This window comes from Phasianus colchicus, chromosome 1 (assembly GCF_987193195.1).
Source record: "Phasianus colchicus chromosome 1, bPhaCol1.hap1.1, whole genome shotgun sequence".
NCBI classification, from domain to species: Eukaryota; Metazoa; Chordata; class Aves; order Galliformes; family Phasianidae; genus Phasianus; species Phasianus colchicus.
In genome coordinates, this window is record NC_143436.1 from 37,733,340 (window position 1) to 37,757,420 (window position 24,081).

The following is a 24,081-nucleotide window of genomic DNA, read 5'->3' on the forward strand; positions in this document are numbered from 1 at the left end:
TTATATTTTAAAATGACATTGTACACAATCATGCATTACTTATTTTGATTGGTTAGAACAGTGCTCAAACTGAAGCACAAATGAAACATGCATGCAATTCAAAGGCTAAAATATGTTGACATAAAGACTGAAATGTTCTGAATTCCTTCCAGTAATTTATGGACAACAAACACCATTCCCCATATAAATGGTAGCAAGCCATTCGTACTGTTTTAGTATGAAGCTTGGCACAGAGAAAATATTCAAATGTTACAGAATTTTTAAATAGCAATAACTGCTATACTAAACTTTTTCAGTATTTGTTTTCCTCACATGTAATTGCGAGTTAAATGATTAAGAAAAAACTAAGGGTTAATATTAATACTTCTTTTTGTTCTATTAAAATATCAGTGTATCAACATATTCTACCTTTACAGGCTCAGAAAATACATATGTGCAGAAAATTCAGATGTATTTGAAAGGTAAATGTATTTGAAGTTTGTTTTCTTATAATATATTACATAGTTTGATGACTTAATGTCAAATTAAGCCTACAGGACTCTCTAATGCTGTGTAACATCTCACAAGTAATGAACTGTATCACAATTCTTAATGTGATCCTGACTGATTCAGAATGAAATCATGTTGACTCCTTCCTGGCAATTTTGAAACGTCTATTTAGTAAAAGATTTGTAGTCTGGCAATATTTATCCTCAGAGAAAATGATATGGGTTAAGGGAATTTATTGCATATAGCTGTTATGGGTTAGACATCAGGGTATTTGCATCAGCTTATATATGATTTAAGATCTGGTGTTAGTGGACTTGCTAGTCAGCAAGATAGGGTGATGGTATTAAAAGAATAATGGATGGCATTTAGTTCATATTTCCATTTTGTTTGTTCTATGTTCTGTTAAAGCAAGCATGGAAAACTGCCTTTATGCTAATATTGCCCTGCATCAACTCAACTTTAATTGCTGCATTATTCAAAATAGAATTCTGTCAATTACTTTGGCAAAGTAAAGAATTAATTGGCTTATTAATGCTTTTCAGCACAGCTTTCTTCTTACTGATGATACAATAAATGACACTTCAGATATTGATATTGAGTTTAACACAGATGACTATTTGTTCAGTACCCACATGAAAATGAGAAGCCTAGACATGTTTTCCCACAAAGAAATAAGCTTGCTTAAAGGTAATGTATTGAGTAAAATTACATATGAAGTTATACCATGTTTGCTAAGAAATTACATTTAGAATCTGAGGGCCCCTGTTCAAAATTTAATTCCTTCCAAGCCACCCTAATCAGGACTCATTTATAATGTGTTGCAAGAGAGAATTCACTGTAGTTTCCCTCTATTTTCCCTACATTTTTCTTCACTTCAGTTTCCCTTTCATATCCTCTTACATTAATTTCTTGAAATTTTCTCCTCCGTTCTTTTGTAGCTTGGTACGAACTGTTGTAATAACTTTTCTTCTTTGAGCTTGTCCTCAGGGAGAACAAATATAGTTGTGTGTGACCAGCTTCCCCATTACCAACCCAAGTTGTGGCTGGGAACAGACTGATACCATGGTTCAGTCCCAGAAGATTTCCACCGGTAACACATTTCCATTCAGCTAATGACTTTTACACAACTGTTCCTTCTACCCTGCCATTTTAGCCTTTTTTCCAGTGCTATCCTCTGAGCATGAATGAGCCTTTCTGCTTTTCGGTTTCCACATCCTTCAAAACTCTCCTGGCATTTTTATTTCCAGGACTCCCAACAAATTGCTGTGAGACTCTTTCGTGATGAGTCAGAACAGAAGTGGCAGAACAGTATGCCGCTTACACTGCTCTTGGGCTGTGCTGTGTGCTTCCTAGAGCACAGACAAATTGCATACTTTCCACAAGTATTTTGTTTCAGGTTTTATTGTGCTTACAAAACGGTTCAGCAAAGTGCTGGACTTTATCATCGCGCCGGACTGTTCTTTTCCTCCTCTCTGTGTTTAGAGTCTTGGAAGCGCTCATGTGGGACATGCTAGACCAAACAGGTAAATTAAGTTGTAAATTCCAAGGGCTGAATGCTTTATAGGGTTTTGAAAAAAATAAAAAAAAATAAAAGGCATTCTAAATACTGACCTAATAAGGGTAGGGTTTAAAAAGCTTCATCTAACACACTTGTGGGACTGGACAGTAATGAATATCTCTGTATCTTTCAATCATGTGGATGCTGTCCAAGATAGAGCTGATCACTGAACCATGCTTTGGAATCAGTTCCAGTGGCTAAAATAAATAAATAGGCCAATTAACACCCTCCTGCCAAGAAAAAAAAACACATACCTGGAACAAAAGGTGGAGCAAATAGAAGCTGGTGCTTCTTCCTGCATTTCAGGATTTCTTGCATGTGCAGTCAGAGAATTCCTATGCAAAAACTTTGAAACTGTCAACATAATTATTGAAAATGAACTGCACATTTAAAGTCTATCAATGCATTAAGCATATTAAGAAAAAAATTAGGTCATCTAACCTGCAACTAGAAAATGTCAGACTAATGCACAGTGCCATGAGCTGTTCCTGCACCTTCTCCATTACCATCAGTTGCTTTAACTTAAAAAAAAATGGGAAAAACAAAACAAAACAAAACAAAAAACACCAAAAACCAGTCATAGCTCAAAAGATGGGAGGTGGTAAGGGAACAGGGATCAAAACCTGCTCTTTTCTGTGCCTGAAGAGGAGTCAGGTTGTTGAGCACAGTATCTCTACGACTGTTGAATGAATGCCACATTTTGGCAGATATGGTAAGATAGAAAGGGATGTAACCATTCACAACTCGGAATATAATTGAACCCCTTAAATGAAAGGACTTAAGGAAAAAGTGCCTGATAAACACCTTTCAGGATCACGGCATTCTCATATTTTCTTTGGAAACATCTGTCATTGACTATTATTAATAAAGACTGGATTGAGGCAAATAGACCACTGAACTAAGCAAGCACGATCATTTTGATATTATTCTGTTCTTCCATATTTTTGGATAATTGCCACATTATACTGCTCAAGAAAAAATATAATAGAGTGGCAGCGATAATAAGAAGTTTCAATTATGATTCTAGTGTTTTATGCATATTCTAAAACCTAGAAGTAGTATTAGTCTGATTTTAAAATTAGGCTTAGTTAGAACTTTCATTTCCTCATTTGGATGTTTGTATCAAGAGAAAACAGTAACAGGGAAAGATGAATGCTTCAAGTAATGCATGTGTCAAATGTAGTAGAAAGAATAAATTATTCTAATGCTTTTGTTTGCTGGACAACCTGAGCATTGTAGGACATTCTCCTGATACTGGCATAATTTTTCCTATTTGTGTTAAGCAGCCTGAAACGGAGACTGAGGTGTACCTGTGTATCATCTTCATAAGACATCATTTTGCAATATTGCAATGTGCACTGCTGGAATGGGAAAAAAAAAGAAAACTGAATTCATAAGTCCCTTGTCATTTTTTTTTCATTATCTGTATTCCTACATGAATTCATTAAAATGGTTCATCACTGGAAAATGGGCACTCTTTTGTTGAAACAGAATATTGTAATAATAAATCGCATATCAATTGTGTTAGAAGTTAACAACAAATTTGCCAGATGTCTGCAATGATAACACTTCACAAGCAAGAAGTTCACCTCAGTGATACGATACCAATATTAGTAGTAATATCAGGTTTAGAATGATGGTTAATTTGTGTCTATTAGTCAAAAGGAAGATGCATATTTTCAGGATTATTATTATTAGGCGCAACTTTACATCTAAATTAAATGGTTTAATTTAGAACTGTAGATATTTTTTGAGGAACATAATTGAGCAGATTTTTAGTTTGATTTATGGGAGACTCCTATGCTGTTGAAACTTAAAGGTTTCACTTAGATATTATTAGCATTTCAGCACAAGGTTCCAGAAGCACAAAAATAGTCATAATAGAAACAGGTTGCCATAGGAGTATATCAGCAGTAGGAGTTTATCTAGTGAGAGATCAGAGACAAAAGATGCAATTGAATCTAAAAAAAGGGAAATTAAATATGTTTCCCATAAAATTCCCCAAACAGCCTGCACCCTAGGTTGTAACAAATGCAGTATAAGAGAGAGAAAAAGATATACACAATAGCTATAATAAAGAGAGCTGTTACTCAACATGAAAACTATTGGAAATATTTTGGAAACAATGTGAGATGCCAGATAAAGTCAGTGAGGAAGAAAGTAAAGTCACAGAAAGATGGTAGAAAATGGTGATCCAGGTAGGACCATAGGTCATCTCAAACCAAAGCAGTTGGGGTGTTATGCATTCCAGAAGCCTGGAAATCTGTATCCTAAAACATGCTGCTGTATCTCAGCTGAAGAATATTTAGATCACTGGAAAGCAGATTGGAAATGAAAATGAAAAATTATTGCGTCACTCCAGGATTATCTGTTTTTATAGAAGCTGCACAGAGATGAATCACACACATTTCATTCTGTCCTCTTCTCTGAAAAGAGCCAAGAAGAAGCCAATGCTTTTAAAAAGTAATGTCCAGAGTGCGCGGAAACAGCCAGGAGTCCTTTAAAGGGACTTTCATGCCTTTCTCATTATAGGTCCCCAAGCACTGGCCTGTAAGGGAGTGACTTAATTTTCCTTGTTTCTCCTCATGATAACCAGTTTGCTCAATATCAGGCTCTCACTAGCTGTTCAACATTTGATGTCAGAATAAGATGAGAAATGTTAGTAAAACAATGAAAATTCAATTATGCACTCTGTATTTTGCACCGTATGTCTGAGGATAGCTAAGGAATGTGAAACGAAATTAAAAATTCCTGCTGTACTGGATTACTGAATGGATGAGAGGATATAGATGGGTACTTCCTTAAGAAAAGTGCACCAAAGCCTTGTGCCAAAGCAGGTCACATGCCATGGATGGTGTTCCTTTTCTTATATTTAGTGCTAGATAGAATACACTTAATTGTTCTTCCTGAAGCAGCATGGCCTGTTTTGTATTATAAACGAACAATGTTACTGAGAAATAACTGACAAGCAGCACTTGGAGAACTTCTGCTAGAGGAATTTGTGGTTAAGATCTCAAGAGGAAGGTTTGGAAACATACCTGTAAATGCTGGTCACATATCTGATAGATGCCAGACAATATTTCTGCAGTTTATCAATAGTCATTCAATTGTAACCTGAGATAAATATAAATTATTGGCGGTTTTCCTATTGATTTTCATTCTTTCTCTTATTTTTCCCTTGGCATTTCTCAGAGCATTTTTCTTTCTAGATAGTATTTAGCACTGAGCTACCGAGGTCTGAAGTTACCAGCCTGCCTGCTCTTCTTCCAGGCTATAGAAGCCTGAAGCTTTCTTCCTCCCATGAGGTTCATGAAGGTCTAAAGTATTTCTGTGAACGTCTGCTTATTGCACAGACCACTGCCTTTTCCCTCCAGGTAGCCCAGAGGGAACCTGCATGCACCTTGACGTCCTGCAGATAAAGGAATGTTCATATTCTTCAACCTTTGCTGTTACATAGACAATCATTTTAGTGAGTACAGTGGAACAAAGAAAAAATCTTGAGAGGGAAAAAAATTCCCCAGAAATAAAAAAGTGCACTATTCTAAGAAACAAAGAAAGATAAGCTTGTCCTATGAAATTCTCTTGTCTTTAAGTCTTAGCTCTTGGGTTTTCTTTTATTTTTTATCTTTTTTTTCCCTCCTTTTATTCCCATGACAAATATATTTATCCTGTTAGTTGCAGATTAAATTGTCTGTATGTTTCTTGCCTTACCAGGATGCCACTGTTGTTCTGATGGCCTACAGGTAAACAAGCTTCATTCCAATTTGTATAGTAGATGCAGCATCCTCTATGGAAAAACAATTTGAGATTGCATGAACTTTTTAAGGCCAGTAAATTGACTTCAGATGACAGCTACTGGGTGAAGTGATTACATAAAGGTCAGATGAGAAAAAGGACCTCAGCCTCCTTCCATGGCACCTTTCTAATATTTCTGTATGGTGATATTGCAGTCAGAAGCAACAGGTCAGCTAATTGAGAAAGTTGAAATAACATCCTGTCACTGGAGGAAAGCACGTACTCTTGATTCACAAGGGGCAGCACTCACAAACCAGAACTGCAGCAATGTATACACTTCTGAAGATCAGTAGGGATAACAGAAGGAAGTCACATATTAAAAGAAAGAGGGCCCATTTTTGCAGGATCTACTTCTGTTGGGACATTCACAAAGTAATGCAGCCGACAATGGATTTTTCATGGAATAACACAGTGGTTCAGGCTGGATGAGATATTTGGAGATCCTCCTAATGCAGTCCAGGGCTTTCTTTGTCACTAAAGCACATTTCTAGCTCATGGTCAACTTAAAGTCTACCAGAGGTGTCAGGACTTTTTCTTCAAAACTACTTTTAAGTCTTCCTGGCCCAAATCTTTTCCAGTGCCTGGCATTATTTTGCTATAAAGGCAGGATTCTGCTTTTCCTTTTGTTGAGTGTCACGGCCAGTCATCCCATTTCTCCAACACATTGATGTCCCTCTGACTGGCAGCATGATTCTGGCATATTAGCCACTTCTCCCAGTTTAGTGTCATTTGCACAAAGAGAAAGTGAAGAAAGTGCACTGTGTCCCATTGTGCAGGCCATTAATGAAGTTGTTACACAGGACTGACCCCTGTATCTGGGGCATATTTTATGTCAAGAAAATCAATTTAAGATCCAAAGGATCTTTAGTTGAGTTGTCCAATACCTTCCTTGAATGAGGAAGAAGAAAGAACAACACGAATTTTTAGAGTCATGTGGTTATTTTAAAGGTGAATTATCTGAATGTTTTGTGATTTTTTTTTTTTTTTTGTCAGTTCAAAATAAAGGGTTACAAATAAACAAGCACAGAGTGAAGATAGCAGTCTGAATAACATGATTTTTTTTTTTTTTTCTTCTGAAAACATTTGCAGAATTGATTTTTATCAGAGTCAGGAAGGAAAATAGAAGTTTAAAAGCTCAACATTTGTTGTGAAATGGAATTTTCATTCTCTAGTCAGTTCTATAATGGGAAAAGAATTTGTGTAAAAGCGTTTTGATTACAAGTCACCAGTAAGTAATTGTGGGCACTGCTTTACACAAAGGAGGCCTCTTTATGTAGGCCAACAATAAAATACTGAGTTATAGAGAGATAAGTGATGCAAACAAAGCCTACTTTATCTGAAGAATCACAGTCTACTGAAAGGGTCATTTCAATTTCAGGTTACTCCTAGTTGATGACAGTCACCATCTCTTTAATCTAAACTGAGCTCTGCAGCAAGTCAAGTTTCATTTTTATTGTTCCATGTAAATACATTGAAGAAATATCAGTATAAACAATTGTAAGACAGCTCCAGCCATACAAGGCTTGTTTTGTTTCTACTCTGAAAACACTGTCAGAATTTCTAATAAACATCTGTTACATTTTACTTCACAAGATACTTGAATGACTTGTAGAAGATAATGTTCAGGATTTTCCACAGACTTTCATTTACCATAAATCACTAGGTTAAAAGAAATTGTCAGAATTGGGGTGATTAGCATCGTACAATTTTAAAATTGGTAATTAATGAGGATTGTCATATTTAAGCTTCCAGGTTTTTATCTCCAGGTATTTCAGGTGTATCAAGTATACCTTGAATTTCTGGCCAGATTTTGATACAATGCCTTAAGTCTACTAATTCCACTAGTAAAATCAATTACAATCAACTTCTATTTATGGAATCAATAAAGAAGCAATGGCAGAAAAGTATGATTTCACTTTGGGATCCTTTTTGACTGAGAAATTCCAAAGTTAAGTACCAAATTAATTTATTACAATTACGTATAGTTTTCAGGAAATTTGTTACACTATTGGCTATAAACTTCTGCTTAGCCATATAACAATCACAGTACATCCAAGAGTGCAGTAGCCTCTTTCTCACTGCATTAACAGTCATTCTCTTCAGTTTAGCAAATCACCAATAACTTTGTCTGCATTCAACCTTGTGCTCCTTGTTGGTGCTATATCAATAGCAGTAGATATTTAGTGCAGTCTTTCTAATTGCATAAGCTTTCAGACTCAGTTTTCCCCCAGTTTTGGAGGAAATTACGCACAAGTGTAAAACCTCCCATTTTAGCAGATACTTCAGCACTGAATTCATAGTTTGTCAGAAATATTTCAGCTGTGTGCTTGTCAAAGACACAATATTTTGAAGCATATCTGCAGAGATAAGAGTCAATATTTTCTTCATAGTGGCATCCATTCCATCCATGTGAGGAAAGAGAGTGCAACATTTCACAGCTGAAGGAGAAGTAGTGTTGGCTAACAGAAAATAAGCAACTTAATGTGCTGTGCAGTGCAATTTCCATTGTTAAGTATGAAACATCTCATGATCCAAGAGCGTATGAAGAGGAACATGAATAATGCTGAAGTGAATAACATCCAAGCCTTTTAAAGACAAATTACTCTAGATGAATAACCAAATTCATGGTAAAATTACTGTATAGACAACATCATTTTTTTCTTTCTTGAGGAAATTTCAAGCATTTTAGTTAACTTTTGAAGACCTTCCAGAACCACTACTCACCTTTGAAGGAAAAGAAAAGAAAAGAAAAGAAAAGAAAAGAAAAGAAAAGAAAAGAAAAGAAAAGAAAAGAAAAGAAAAGAAAAGAAAAGAAAAGAAAAGAAAAGAAAAGGAAAGGAAAGGAAAGAAAAGAAAAGAAAAGAAAAGAAAAGAAAAGAAAAGAAAAGAAAAGAAAAGAAAAGAAAAGAAAAGAAAAGAAAAGAAAAGAAAAGAAAAGAAAAGAAAAGAAAAGAAAAGAAAAGAAAAGAAAAGAAAAGAAAAGAAAAGAAAAGAAAAGAAAAGAAAAGAAAAGAAAAAAGAAAGCTACGGATGATGATGATCCCTGGAAGCATTCGAGGCCAGGCTGGATGTGGCTGTGGGCAGCCTGGTCTAGTGATTGGCGACCCTGCACATAGCAGCGGGGTTGAAACTAGGTGATCATTATGGTCCTTTTCAACCCAGGCCATTCTGTGATTCTATGATTCTATGAGCAGGTTCTAAAACCTCAAATAATGGGAAAATTAGAAATGAACCCACCCACATTTTATTTTTCTAATGCTGTTAAAGATGAAAGATGTACTTCTTCATCTCCCATGTGTGGGCTGGGTGGTTTCTGAATGCAAGGACCATAACAGTATAGCAACTGCAGGAAAAGGTAGACATTTGTTTATCTCTTTAAGCCTATGCATTTGTTCCTTAAAAGAATCTTTGGAAACAATGACTTTTACTTTGTGAATAGCTACGTTTTAGGATTTGGCTCAGAGATACAGAGTTTTCATATTAACTCCCAAATAATCTTTGGATGCTAAAAGCTTTTGGCTACTTCTTTACCTAAGGGGAAATAGGAAACCCTGGAAAAGGATGTCTCTCCAGGTAAACTATCTTTGCAGAATATAATTTGTTGTCTTAAACAGAAAAAGAAATAAAATAAAAATGAAGGCAGAAATAAGAAGAAAGCACAAGACTCCCCCAGATTTTCACTAGAAACTCTCTGTAGCATTGAAAATCAGCTCAAAAAAAGTTAACTATATCTGAGAGTTTTTCTGAGGAGATGTCTATAATTTAACCCTCCAAATGTTTATATGTAATTTTTCACATCTCCACACCTCCTGTTGTATAAACAATCTGTGATTAAATAAAATCTGGTCATGGTCCTAGGGAGAGCAGAGGGGAATGGCAAGCTGGCTTGCAAGGCCAGCATTCACTAGTTACGAAGCTGATCCTCTTTGTTTAAAAATCCTCTGCCTTATTCAAATTCAGTGATGGCAATTATATAGTTGTTATTTGTTAGTGCAGAGTGAACATTTATAATTGCATTATTGCTGTTTCCTCAATTTACCTCCTAAGTAATAATTTTGTTTGGGGAAATATGTTTTTGCAGATTTGTAAACACTGTTATAGATGAAAGCACCTTGCTTTTATTTCAGTTGTGACAGAAAGAAAAAGGTGGCTTGCTTCCAAACAATTTGCCAAACATAACACATTTGATTTGTCCCATTTTTTTTCTCTTTTCTCCTCTTCTTCTTTTCGTAATCACAGCACTTCATTCCTGCAGCCTCTTCTACCTAATGTTGTTGGATGATGTTTGTCAGCAATGCTTTGTGAGATAAGATTTTGTGAGCCTGCTTTTTGCACAATAGCATAGGCATGTTTTTCTAAAAATACCATTCCACTTTTTAGATATCTTACATTACCTTATAGCTCATTCTTGAACTAATTCTCAAGAATTTCTTATCCCCAAAGTACTGATGAATACACTTAATTTTTCTCTCCAATATTTTGCTCGACGGCTCAGTGGTAGCTATATAGATTTAGACATATGTGAGGTTATGTAAAGAGAGGCATGGACATATGTTTGTAGGACTGGAGCTATGGTTTGAGCTAGAGACACAGTATAATATAAATAAAATTCAAAATCTGGCCACTTATAATTACATACATATACAGAGTCAGTACTTATTAGTTTAAAGTTGCTGTGTTGGTTTTTTTTTTCCTACTGGTCACGTGTGTGGTGTATCTTCAGTGTAGTAAGCTAGGAATGGGAAAAGAAAATCCGTTCCTAATTTTGTCCTAGAAATGATTATTTCCTAACTTGTACACCCTAAGTAAACTGGTCATGCTCATTAAAAACAAAAGCTGAATAGGTGTGTGTCTGACAAGATAAACCAGCTGTCTTAGCTTTGTAAAGAAATCCCACCTCCCTTTCTTTACTTGCCAGGTAAGGTTCTAATTCTTTTATTCTCTATTTTTATTGCTTCTTTATATTTAATAAGTAACCTGTAGAATCCATTGGTAAATAAACATTAAAAAAATATATTCTTCAGGTGTACTCTCCTTCCAGATGTTCCAAGGTGACAGATGACAGAAAAAGGAAGTACACAGAATAGTTTGTACATTTGGGCCACCAGCAAGTCCTTGGGAGGTCAGGTATTGAGCATGACTATGGTAATTCTAAACCAGCCCTGTGAGCCATCAAATCACATCAAACTCAGCTCTACAGAAAAAGCCTAAAGGTATGTGTGACATTTTCATTCTCTGCAGTTTAAATCCTCAAACATATCAGCCTGTCAAAAAGAGAACATTTGGGGATTATTTTCTAATAGGCACACCTGCACCCACAGAATTGAGAACAGAAGGAACAGTTTACTTTTTGATTTCAGTCTATTGATTTATTTTTTTCCTCCTGTTTTCTTTCTTTGGCTCATTAGATCATTAAAATGCTGGATTTTTGAAGAGTTAGTTTATACATAGCTAGTTTTTTTGGGGTTTTTTTATTATTATTTTTTTAATTATTATTATTTTTTATGACTATATGGCAGGGAAGTGAGTGTTTTTCCCCAACAAAAACATGTCCAAAGCATGAGATCACACAGCACAGCATGTTCATGTTAAGGCATGACTCAGAAGGCTGTCTCTCCCAGCTGTTGAGCCATGGAAAAAAGCAAGTTCCTTCAGAGTAAAGCCTTCTGTGTTTGAGAAATGTAAGGTCACTAGATCACTGGTGACCCATTGGTGTTAAAATCATGGTTTCAGCATGTCATTAGGAATGTGTTCCTGTTCTTAACAGCAAATTTCTGCTGACGAAGTAATTAGAATGGGAGTTAATTCAACACTGGAGCCTATCCCAATATATTTGTAATATCAAATTTACACTTAGTGTTTTGTGGGCTTGAAGATTTAAAATGTCCAGCATGTACTTCTTTTGATTTACAGTGTGTTTGGGAAAGCTGTAAAGACCAAAGAAACAATGAGATTAAAGCTACAGTAACATGAAGTGGATAGAGAGGAGAAAAAAATATAGACACAAGAGCTGTTAAAAGACAGAAAAAAAAAGGAAGAAAATCACGATTCAAAAGTGTGCACATCACAGCAATTTTGTTTGCTGTTCCTAAGCTTACATTCTTTTCTTTCTGAATGTTTCTTCCTTTTCTATTCCCACCACTGTGATCCTTTATGCTATTCAGCAGAATCTACTGCACACACCTCTCATGGCTAATATGACTTGACTGGTAGATGGATTCCAAGCTGCTACTATAATCCATTTGTATGCCAGAGACTCAGGCAAAAGGCTTTTATATTGCTATTGGAGAACTGGATGTCTGTGAGTGGAGAGGCAATGTACCTTTCCAGCAGTATCATTTTGTACTAGTTAATGCATAAAATGACCATATGTTGTGTCTTACTGAATCAAGATAACTTGGAATGCAATGTACAGCAATCATAATTTTGCACTATACAGGTAAAATATAGATAAATACAGATATAATGTAGATGAAATTGCTACCAACTTACATTCAGGCATGAATTGTAGGTATGCCATGTTGAATTTAATTGTGAGGGACAACAGACATTCATAAGTTTCAGAGATTTCAATGCCTAATCTACTTCTCCTGAGAACAAAGAAAGTACTAGAGCAGAATTTTAAGTTTCTCAAATTTTGTGGCATCAAAATGTCTGTGCTACTAATCCTTTCAAAACCATCTTCTAACTCTGTTCTGTCAACTCACTGGTTTTAAACTCACTGATAATTTTAAGTATGAAGACAGTCATTCAAACGCATCCCATGAAAACATGAAAAAAATAGATTTGATCCAGTGACGTTGCTCTTTTGGTATTTAATCAATACACTTTGACTGAAGCCGGTAGTGACTCAGATTTCCCTGACGTATGTAAGCAAGGTCATTACTGTAATTATTCGTGATTATGTCATTTTAATGATGCCTTCTTATCCTTAGAATAAGGATAAGATTTCCTGCACTGGTTTGATTGGCATTGACTTCTCACTGATTGGAGCTTTTCTTAGAAATCCATGTATTGAAGGTGCACACAAAAAAAAGCCCCATACTATGGACTTTTCTGACTTGTTTATTTTCTCCCATTTTTTCACAGCAATGTAGATTTTCTTAAGGAGAATAATAGCACTAAAACATTTGACTAGATTTAAATGGATCATCATGCCAATTGTGTGCTTCAGCTGAACAACTGAACTTACCTTTTTGTCTTTTTTTATTTGTTTAGTGTACCTACACATCTGTTGCCTTTGAAGTAGAATTACCACCAAAATCAATGTTCTTACATCCTTTCTTAAACCTGAGGGACAACATTTCACTTAAATTTGAAATTTAACACTGCAAGCATTTTTAATTTATGAGTTAGTTTACTCAGAGAAATATTCCCATCAAGTTCAAAAGAACTAAACTGCATCACCTGAATTTATCCGCAAGCATGAGCAGATAGTATGCCTGAGATTGTATCCTCTTTCTGAACATGGCTATGATTTCTGTAAAGTGTCCAGTGCATTGTTAGAGACTATGCGCTAATCCAGTAATAACAGTCATCATAACATATGGATATTTAAGGAGAATAGAGTGGAGAAAAATGGGATAGATATTTGATATTTAGTTTTTTCATCTCTATGCAAATGCAACTCACCTACAGATTGAAAAATTTTGTGTGCATCTGCTTATTACTTAAATTATCTTCTCCTCAGAAATGAAGTTAAACTCAAAAAATGCCAAGAGCTTGTGAAATCCACTGAGCTTTCAATTTTATATTTGCAGTTTTTTCCATATCCCTTTTTAATTAGATGAGACATGATCACTACTTATTGAAGCTACAGAAACAAAAAGAAAAAAAAAAGAAAAAAAAAAGCCAACAAAAGTGAGACCTCGTGCTCCAGAGGGCAAATTCATATGTAACATTCACTCTGAAATTTGGCAGAGTGAGAGATGCATGATGAAGAATTGTCATAGGGCAGGTTTACTTTCTTACTACCCATTCTGTCAGGGTTCTGAAATACTTTTACAGCGTTGCTGAGTACAAACTTAGACAAACTGAAACCACGTAGCATGCAGCATCCAAACTACTGTGCCTCTGGGTTAGTAGCATACCATCCAACAACCACGTTATCCCTTTTCAATGTTTTAAACAAACCAAAGGGGAATTCTAGCATTCTCATTTCAATAAAAGGTCAGATCATCAGTTAATGTATGAACTTGATTGAGCTGTTCTAGTATATATTATCTGAGGCTTTTAGACTATTATTTCTAAAATACTGGAGTGGAGCTTAAACTAGTGTAAATCAGTACAACTTCACTGATTTTAGCAGAACCACTCCAGTTTTCATTGGCTGTGGATATTAGCCTTTATGTAAATACAGTGCACTTGATTTATTTCTGCATTGCACTGGTTTTCCATGTGGAATTAAATAGCTTTAAATTAAAGCATTTCTGTTACAAAGGTAGAGCAATAGAGTGATGACTCAGGTCCCAGCCACCCAAGGGGTATCTGATCAGCTTGTTAGATGAACTCTTTTCTTATATGAGAGCTCATTATGGTGCCTCTCCTGAATGAAAAGTTCTGTGACAGCACACTGTGATCATGAAGTACGTTAATGTGCTGGGCCAAGGCTCCTATGCAAGTGGGAATGTCCATAGGAACCATGCAGTACTACGCTGTTCCCTGAGGCTTCCCCTCTAGCTGCACCAGCAGTGGGAATCCTCATCAGCATTTGCACAGCAGGCTGCCAGTATGCTTGCAGAAGGCTTAAGGCACGCTCACTTTCAGGAGTGCTCTTGAGGATGCTTATTTTCCACAAGCCTTGCCACAGCATTAATCTTTCATCCTCCTTGTATGTTTCATGTGCAATCCCTGTATATATGTGCTACCATACAACTTCACAGAAAAGATGTGCCAACTGTCTCTATTGCTCTTAAAACACACGTAAAAGCTCAGGCAAGGTGAAATTCTCAGCTGAGAAATTTCAGATGTTGACTAGATGGGCAAGGGCTCTGCTCCTCCATGCACACTCTGAAGGCTACAAAATTATGGGTGTATATTATCTGCTCCCCTGATGTCATCACAGGGTTGGAATAACTGAGGTGAACAAAACTTGGCAGCTATTTACAAGTGAGAGGCTATTTTCATTGTACTGTCAGAAGTCTGCCTCAGAATTGGTAGGGTAGACTTCACACTCATCAGGAGATTGATAAGCCCTGTATACCCAGAGCTTGGAAAAAGAATGATTACTGCAGATCTTGGCACAGCAGGCTGGCATCCACAAGTCAACCATTGCCATAAGTGTGCATTTATGCAATATTTCTATAACTTCATATATCTTCAGAAAATGGTATAGAGATGTATTTGCTTGGGATAAACATTAAAAAAAAACCATGCTAAATAACCATGATGACTATGTGTGTAAGAAACTATTCCTTATTGATCTCAGTGTTTTATTACTGAAAAGATCAAAGTAAATATGCTGCTGTTTGCAAAACTGGCATCTTCCTACTTGCAAAAGTGAAGCTGCATGTCACTCACCGCCCAGAGAAGTGATCTCTATTCCAATTCCAAATGAATTTGAATTCTCAGCTGGATGGAAATAATTAGAAGACTGCTTAAATTCTATTTTTCAATACACCAATACTACCACTGTATTAACAGTGGTAGAGTTTCCAGCTGGCATATGGCTGGAGATTGGTCACACAAGAGCACCATCAATTAGTGTCAGATGATTTTGGGTATGTCCCTAAGAGCTCCGGGATATTCATGAGTGGATCACTAGGATATGCTGTTTTCCAATGCCCTGCAGGTTTTAAGCTGGCTGAACTCAGCTGCCTGGGTTTTTGCCGGTGCTGGTCATCCATGTTGCCAGAGTTGACTTCCCAGCAAGAGATTTTTCTTGCATTCATGCTGAACTGCACTAAGGATGCTCAGAAGAGACAGTGTTGCTGAGCCACCGTTCGCTAATCGGGGTATCACAGAGATACTGCGACTACAAGGTGTGGATGAGACCTGCCTTCTGTCAATGTAAAGCTTATTTCTCCCCTGCTGAGCCTCCTTATCCACTGCTCCCTGCGCGAGACAGGCTGCCTCTTGCCCCAGTCTTGCTGATCCAAAGCTGTAATTCAAATCTGTGCTGCCACTGGAACTAGCATTACAGCAGTTTTCAGGAGGTTTAAATTGATAACTATCAGAAATCGCCTTGTGACAAGGAGCTACAAGGTGAGGTTTCTGTCACTCTCATGACCCACCTGTGTTTGTACAGTGTGAGCTGAGCTGCAGTTCAGTTCAGCTTAATGAGAGATAATGGCTTAGACATCAATTGCAGCTGTTGCCTATTTATAGAAGACAGGTGGTTTTTTTTTCCTTTTAATTGATTTTGAGGCATATTTGATACATGAAAAAATTCCTGATGTAAAGTAGAGTATTTAATATCGCTCATCTTGTGACCTCTGATGCTTTTATCTTTAACCTGTATTCAAAATTTGCTCTCCCTATTGATCAGGGACACCATCTCAGTCACTCTGCTCTCAAAATCCCATTGATTTCAAAGGGATTTGGCCAAGCAGAATGATAGCTCTGAAAAACCAATTTTCAGTGCTTGGTGAAAGTTAGATAAAGTTGGATGTTGTGTGACTTCCAGTACAAATAATTTGATTCTTACGGTTCTGACTGGAGAAAATAAAGGGTGAAATTGAACTGACAATAAAAAATAGTGGAAAAACATCTATCTGCAACCCTGTAACTAAAACAAAGGGTCCTTTATAATCACCTGATATGGTGTATGTGTTAGCTTTAGGTATATACCGTTTCTATATCTTAGAAGCCTTAGGCTGAATACTGGATTCCCTAACTCAGGGTTCAGGAAATCTGTGAATATGCAGAGACATCACAGTTCAATGTTTCACTGTACTTTGTTGGTCCTTTCTCTCCATCCTCAAATTGAAAGATAAAAAACCAGAAAGTTTTAACTGTGGCATTATACTGTTTTTAAAGTTAACAGAACACACACACAAAAAAAATCCAAAGCCAGTGGTCATTGAATAATCTCAAATGTTTATTGACAAAAAATTCAGCTCAGAAGCACACGTTGTATGTACAATCATAATATATATCAGTATGGAGTAATACAATTTTTCTTCCACATTCTCTTTTTTATTTGACTGCTTTTTTTTTCTGTTCTTTTCAGCAAAATAAACTTGGTTTAAATGCATGTTCATTCTGAGTGTTCACCTCATACTTTCCTTTACTGTGCCAAGGGATGAGAAAGTGTCTTACAGAGAAATGCATCTGGCATTGATCTGCGCTGAGTTGTTTTTTAGCCAGTAGTAATGCAATGACAAGCCTTTTAGAGAGATGATGAATGTAATGTAATGTCTTTGAACATGAATTTTTTGTGTGGAACCTAATTAACAAACCTAAACTATTTCTATTCAAATACTCTGGGAAGATAACACCAGTCACAAACACTAAATATCTGTTTTGCTTTTCTTTGCTTACTCATGCATTTATTCAACACTCGCTATAGCAGTTTATCTAAAATTAGGTCCAAAGTAATTTAGGCAGCCATACCTTATGTGAGAGATTCTGTAGAAGACTTTAAATCATACTGACAGCCATTAGAATTTGCTTAAAGAAAATAATTTCTGAACAATTTTTGATCAAACAATGGAAGTCTTTATGATTAAAAAAAGAAAAAAAAAAAAAAAAGGCTCCTTGTGTATGGATATTTAAATGGTCCTTACTTTCAGAAAATTAGAGTGCATAAAACCTGAGGGCCCTGTTCAGATCTCGAGTTATATGGAGAATACTTGGTATCACTTTTAGCAATACTGAACTTGTCAATAGTTAATTTGAATCTTTTGGGGTTTCCTAAACCTTGACCTATTTACCTCTGGATTCATTACTACTCAGAAACAATTCAGAATCTAAGGACATGATACACAGTTTACTCAGATCTTCACTTTAGATATCTAAGTCTTTTCTGCACCCTCTGTGTACCTTTGAAAAAAGCAGGTTCCTTTGAGAGGACCTTACATACTTCAGGTAGCAAGTACTGGTAGAAGGTCCACGAAACAGGACAGAGTGGCTATGTAAATAAAAAATGTCAAACTTGCTCTTGGGGCAGTCTTTCTTCCCATTTCATGCATTTTTTTTCGGTATCAAACTCATATCTATGTCCATGCCTCGTGTGAACTGTGAGAAGTCACCTGGAAAAAAAAATGCTGCAAAACTTGTGTGCTGCAGCCATGAAGGAACTGAAGAATGCTTGTTTGAATGTCACCTTTTCTCTGTCTGCTCTCACCTGCAAAAGGTGGTGTACTGAGAAGTAAAACTTCTGGGTATACAATATGGGAGACAGTAGGGCTTTATACTCATGGTGCATTCCTTCAGTTCCAATTTGATGCAGCCTGACAATTATGTCAGGCATCTGTCTTTCTGCTTCATGTATAGTTTGCATGTATTTGGAGTCTTTTCAAGTCATTTATTGCAGTTTCCATAAAATAATCATAGTTAATTTTTAATGTCTTTAATTCTATATTTGTCGTTAAAAATGCTTAAGTTGCAGACTACTCTATAAAAAAAAGTCCTACTCATCATATTTTTATGATGTTATAATATTAGTGACATAATTTTGTATAAACATACATTTAGAGACAGGAACATAAGGTGAAAATGAAAAGCAACTCTGTAGCCTCTTCATAAGCATTAATCTGATTTCCTGATTCTATTCTGGTGAAGAAGGTCTTCCTTCTATAGACTAACAGTTTTTTCAAAAGCCAGATCACCTATCAGGCCATCACCAAGCTGCACATCAGTATAAATACCACCACATGTGATGATGCAGTCGGAATAATTTTCTCAAGGAATGATAACTGGGAAAAAGAAAGGGCTTCATGGGAAAAGAATACCACATTTCAGGTAATGCACACTATGAGATGGCTGTGTCACTGCACTTTTAACTTGTATGACCCTTCTGCTTGTTGTTTTCATTACACTCAAAAAGAATTCACAATATTACTGTTTTCAGCAGCTTTGGCTGTAAAAGAAGGTAGTCAGGCCTAAATCTTTGTTTTCTTTTTCTAAAAAAAAACAAGCAAGATCTTGGATTAAAAAGGTACTATCCTAAAAATTACCAGGACTGAGAGCTAACACAGTGGTCTTTTAAAAATCCTTTAAATATTTAAGATAGTTTTGCTTTAATTTTTGCATTTGATGGCACGTCTCTTGGAACTGAAGAAATATACCTAAAATAATTTTTGAAGTGCTAGAACTTGTTCGCTATATGTCATTATTATTTTGACTCATGGTACATCTTGCAAGTATTGATTTACCCATGAAATCAAATCTGTAATGGTTATATTTTCCACCCTTTATCCTGTTAAGTGGAATCATAATCCAAAATCAGCTGGTATTTTGTAGCACTTATAAAAACTGCCCACACAAACTGTGGACTATTTGTAAATTTTATACGTTCTTAAATGCACTCTGAATCTGATCTGAATGTAATTTTTCAAAAGGGTCACTATTATGATCAAATTTTATTTATGTAACTTCTGAGTTTTCTGAGAATATAGGTTTTTTGTGTGTGTGTCCTTGATTGAAGCTTATCTGACTGCTCAAATCTATTAATTAAGAACTTGGCTACACCTGCCCAGCTCTTACTTATTAGAAGATAATGATTTGTATGGGGAAAATAAACCAAGCACAAATAATGATTATGGTGGAGCCACACCCAGAATCTCTGAACTACATCTGCCTGCCATTATTGGCTTAGCAATAGGTGAAAAAGAAACCAAGAAACAAAGAGACTTCTTAAGAATGCTACGTCATGTAACACATTTAGGATGAAATATCAGTCAGTGAGGAAAATACATGTAGAAACAGCCAGCTGGCTTTAAATATGGAGAAAGCTGAAAGTACTTTTTTCCTGGTATAACAGAACAGTGAGGCTTTTAGAAAGTTATAACAACTAGGTATGTTAAAAAGCAATAAACAGGTAAAACAAGAACTCTCTGAAGAGAATATCTCCCTGTAGGACCTCCCAGCACAAAGCAGGAAGCACCATGTGAAAGCCCAGGCTCAGGCCTGTTGGCTGGCTGTGGGTTGTTCTGCTACCCTGAATCTGTGGTGCCTCTCCCAGTTGGTGGTGTACCTCTCCAAGACCAAGGGTGGTGAAGGTGTACCTATGCACTGTGCACACATGCATGCATATTATAGAACAGAAAGTACTACCAACTCACTCTATCCATGCTGGTTAGCAAAAAATTTAAAATTTTATGGCACTGAGTGGTGTGATTTTTTCCTTGTGACTACACTACCCTTAAATTCCCCTGTGACGCCTCTTCTGTTCTGCAGTTTCACTTAGTCCTACTTTTTCTTTGTCATTTCTATTTTCCATCTTCTCAGCCTTCTGTCTCTTCACAATAACCTCTGTCAGTAAGATTTAGGGTCTGACACGCTTTCAGCCCTGTAATACGTGCTCCCTTTCCTGCAACAATTCAAACTCTGTCTTTTCAAGACTTTATTTTACCTTCAGCTTTCCTCAATGGAAAGAATCTTTTTTTTTGAACTATCAGAACATTTCTTACCTACATGTGCTCTTTCTTTAAAATCATTTATTGTACTTTTACATATCACGTTAGCTTGTCCATGAACAACGGGCGTATATGAAACCAGGATTTTTCTAATGTTCAGATTCATCAGAGAGTGTTGTTGTAATATAGACTGTACTCAGAAATGACTCTTCTTTTTTACTCTTTTACTTCTTATGTATTTTCAGTTCTTTCATTGCCAAATTTTACAGAACGCTTTAGCTTCCCTTTAATATAGTGGTTCCACTGAAAATTTGAGCACTTATAACTATGAACTTTCTTTTGTTATTCTTCTTGCTTTCTTATCCCAGTTTTGTATTGTCATCTATTTAGCGTTCTTTTTTTGTTTGGGCCACTTCTGTGATGTGAGACATACCTGCAAGTTATTTTTTCCCCTGCAACATTACAATTTAATCTCTCTATTATGCAGACTGGTATCATTACATTCTTTTTCTAAATCTAATTCAATGTTAAATCTAATACTCTTTCTTAGTCATATATCTTTTTACAGATTTCTGATACCAAATACAGTCTTAAGTTAAAGATTTGTCAAAGCTACCAAAACAGTGCATTTGTCTCAACACTCTTAAATATGTACTAAATTAACCCACTACTTGGATTGTAATGCTTCTTAAATTTCAGTAACATAGTGTGTTGCATAGCTTGCTCTTTATAATTTATCTCTTGATCATTAAATTAATCCCATACCTTGCAATATTAAAATGAGAAAACCTGCCTTTTCCATTTCTCTTTTCAGGACTTCCCCTTGGCTTCACAAAGATACAATTATCTTCCTTGAACCTTTTCAGTCATTTGCTGTACTCCTGCAGAGTTTCAGCCCCTTTAGATTTTAAATTCATGTTCCACGTTGTCCAATTATTCCTGTTCTATTCCACTATTTCTTAAGTCACTCTTCTTTTTCAACCTTCAGTCCTGATGCCATGTTGTAATTATAGACAGTGACTTGAGAATACTCTGTCTCAGAGATTATACTCTGAAGAATTTCTAATGTAATAATTCCATTTAATGGATCTGGGTCAAATATCAAGTGTCCCAAAACTACAAAAGATTCCTCCAGGATGTAGACCTGATTTAATAACCAGAGTTAACTTCTATAGTTTCCCCAAAATCTTTTAAAATTACCTGTATTGCTTACTAACAAAATCCAATGAATGTCTAATTCAATTACAGTAAATTGGTTGTTGCTGTTAACATGAATTCACTGTTTTCTTTTAATATGATTTCTGCAGTACAGCTGCCTCCCTTCAATCCTATTCTGTTTAAACCTACCAGGAATAGCCATCCAGCTCCATGTAGACTTTGTTTCAGTCCCTTCCTTGTCTGAGGATTTTCAGATTTTTCTTTTCTTCTGATGCTGAGGACACTGACGAGATCAGCGCCATCATGTTGGCCTTAGCATCATGATAACAGATCAGACTGGAGTTTAGATAAGACCGCAAAATCGTACTCAAATTTCTATGTAGACATACATTTTAGATGCTAATATATAGTACATACTGGTAATGCAGGACCAGCATGATATTCATAGTAGCATTAGCAGAAGAAGATATGAACCAAAACAAAAAATTGTGAGGATTTTTGCAGCCCCATATGGTAAGAAGCTACAGCTTAAATTTATCAGGTACCTTGCCTTCATCTGGACTGGCTGTGCAAAAATATTTGCTGTTCACTGGAATGAATTAATTTTGAAGAGAGTAAGTCTTCAGAACACCATTGCACTACCTGTTTGGGTGGTAGGATTTTTTAACTATGTGATTAAAAATAGGCTGTTTATGAATTCTTAAATTACATGCAGGGAATATATATAATATTTTTAAAGGAAGACATGTAAGTTAAACAATTGTCATATTTTTGAATTCAAAATTTCCAAACAAAAGTAATTCACATGTAGCCAGGTTGATGGTGCTGAAAATACCAAAACGTTATTCCATAATTCAGTCTAAAAACATACAGACTGAAATTACGCTAAAATTAATAGATAACTAAACATTTCTACATATGTACTTGTTTTATTTTTTATCTACAGATGTTTATACAGATCTAGAGGGGAATTATATGCAATTAGATAACTTATTCTATAAGTATATGAAAGATTTATACAATTAGGGATCCATCATAGTCATGGCACAGAAATTGCCAATCGCATTTATATTATAAAAAAAAAGAAAAAAAGAAGAAAATTATAGAAGTCAAGAAGGGCAACAATGGCCTTTGAAAACTTAAGTTGAACTTTTCATTTACATTTGCAAACTGTTTTTTCCTCAATAATATGTTTTCTGAAAGTGTTGAAATATAAATGGAAGGAACACTAAAGTAACAAGGCAGTTCTGTGATATAAAGAAAATCAAAATATGTATTGTCTTGGTGATACAGGAAAAATATGAGAGCAGAATAGAGTGAGCTCTATTAGTCTGGGTAATTTTTCCCCAGTGAGCACATAGTGCATTTAAAATTAAATTTCTCTGAGGAAGTAGAAACCTTTCTGTAGGCAAGAATTTTAAATGTTACATGGAAGAACCAGACAAACGTATCTTTTCAATCTCCAAATTGGAAGGGATATTTTTATCCTTGATGCGACCCTGTATCAGAGAAGACATTAGGACTGTGTACATCAGTTTGTGAAGTTCCAGTTCTTAATTACATTTGGCCAAATTATATCCCTTGGGAAAAAAAAATAATGATTATTATTTATATATATATAAATATATATATGTATAATAGAATCACAAAGTCATAGAATCATAGCATGGCTTGGGTTGGAAGAGAACCCGATGATCATCAAGCTCCAACCCCCCTGCAGAGCAACCAACCTCCAGATCTGGTACTAGAACAGGCTGCCCAGGGTCCCATCTAACCTGGCCTTGAATGCCTCCAGGGACAGAGCACCTACAACCTCTATGGGCAGCCTGTGCTAGCACCTCACTACACTCTCTTTTTGAAAAACTGACATCCAGTCTAAGCTTTCCCTCCTTGAGTTTAAACTCATTCTCCCTGTCTACCCCTGTAAAAAGTTGACTCGGTTCTTTTTTATAATCCTCTTTGAAATACTGGAAGGCTGCAATAAGGTCTCCTTGCTGCCGATATATTTATCCAGTCAAGAAATAGTGTTGCAATCCTGCTCACTTATTTAGGAGGAGTTAGCAATTTTAAAATTTCTTTCCTTTCTTTTGCAAAAGATTAGGAGATGTTCAATACTCAAACTCTGTAGTCCTGCCATCATCAGTTTAATTAACTAGTTATCCTCTGCAGGTAAATGAGAATAAACTAATACTGTGGTTTCTTTGTGTTTTCTTGCATTTCATGTAGTTTGCCTGGTTTGCAACCCAACAGCTGTCTTTCAAAACTAGGAGACTGACTGTCAGAAAGGCAGTCTTACTGTCTGGACTCTAACTACTCTGTTGAATAAGTCTTTGCTGCTGCTTTATTTTGTACACAGCTTCCTTACTCTGTTCTGTCCTTTACTCTCTCGCCTCTTCCTTATATATAATGCTTGCCTCTTCCTTACTGAGGATTTCAAGGATCTTTTTTATCTGTTAGGAAGTAGAGAAGAAAAAGACTCTTGCTTCTCAGTGTGGCAAAAAGAGACAAAATTCTTACAAATGAATCTCCAGAATTGAAACAATTCCTGTCTGCTTGACAGGA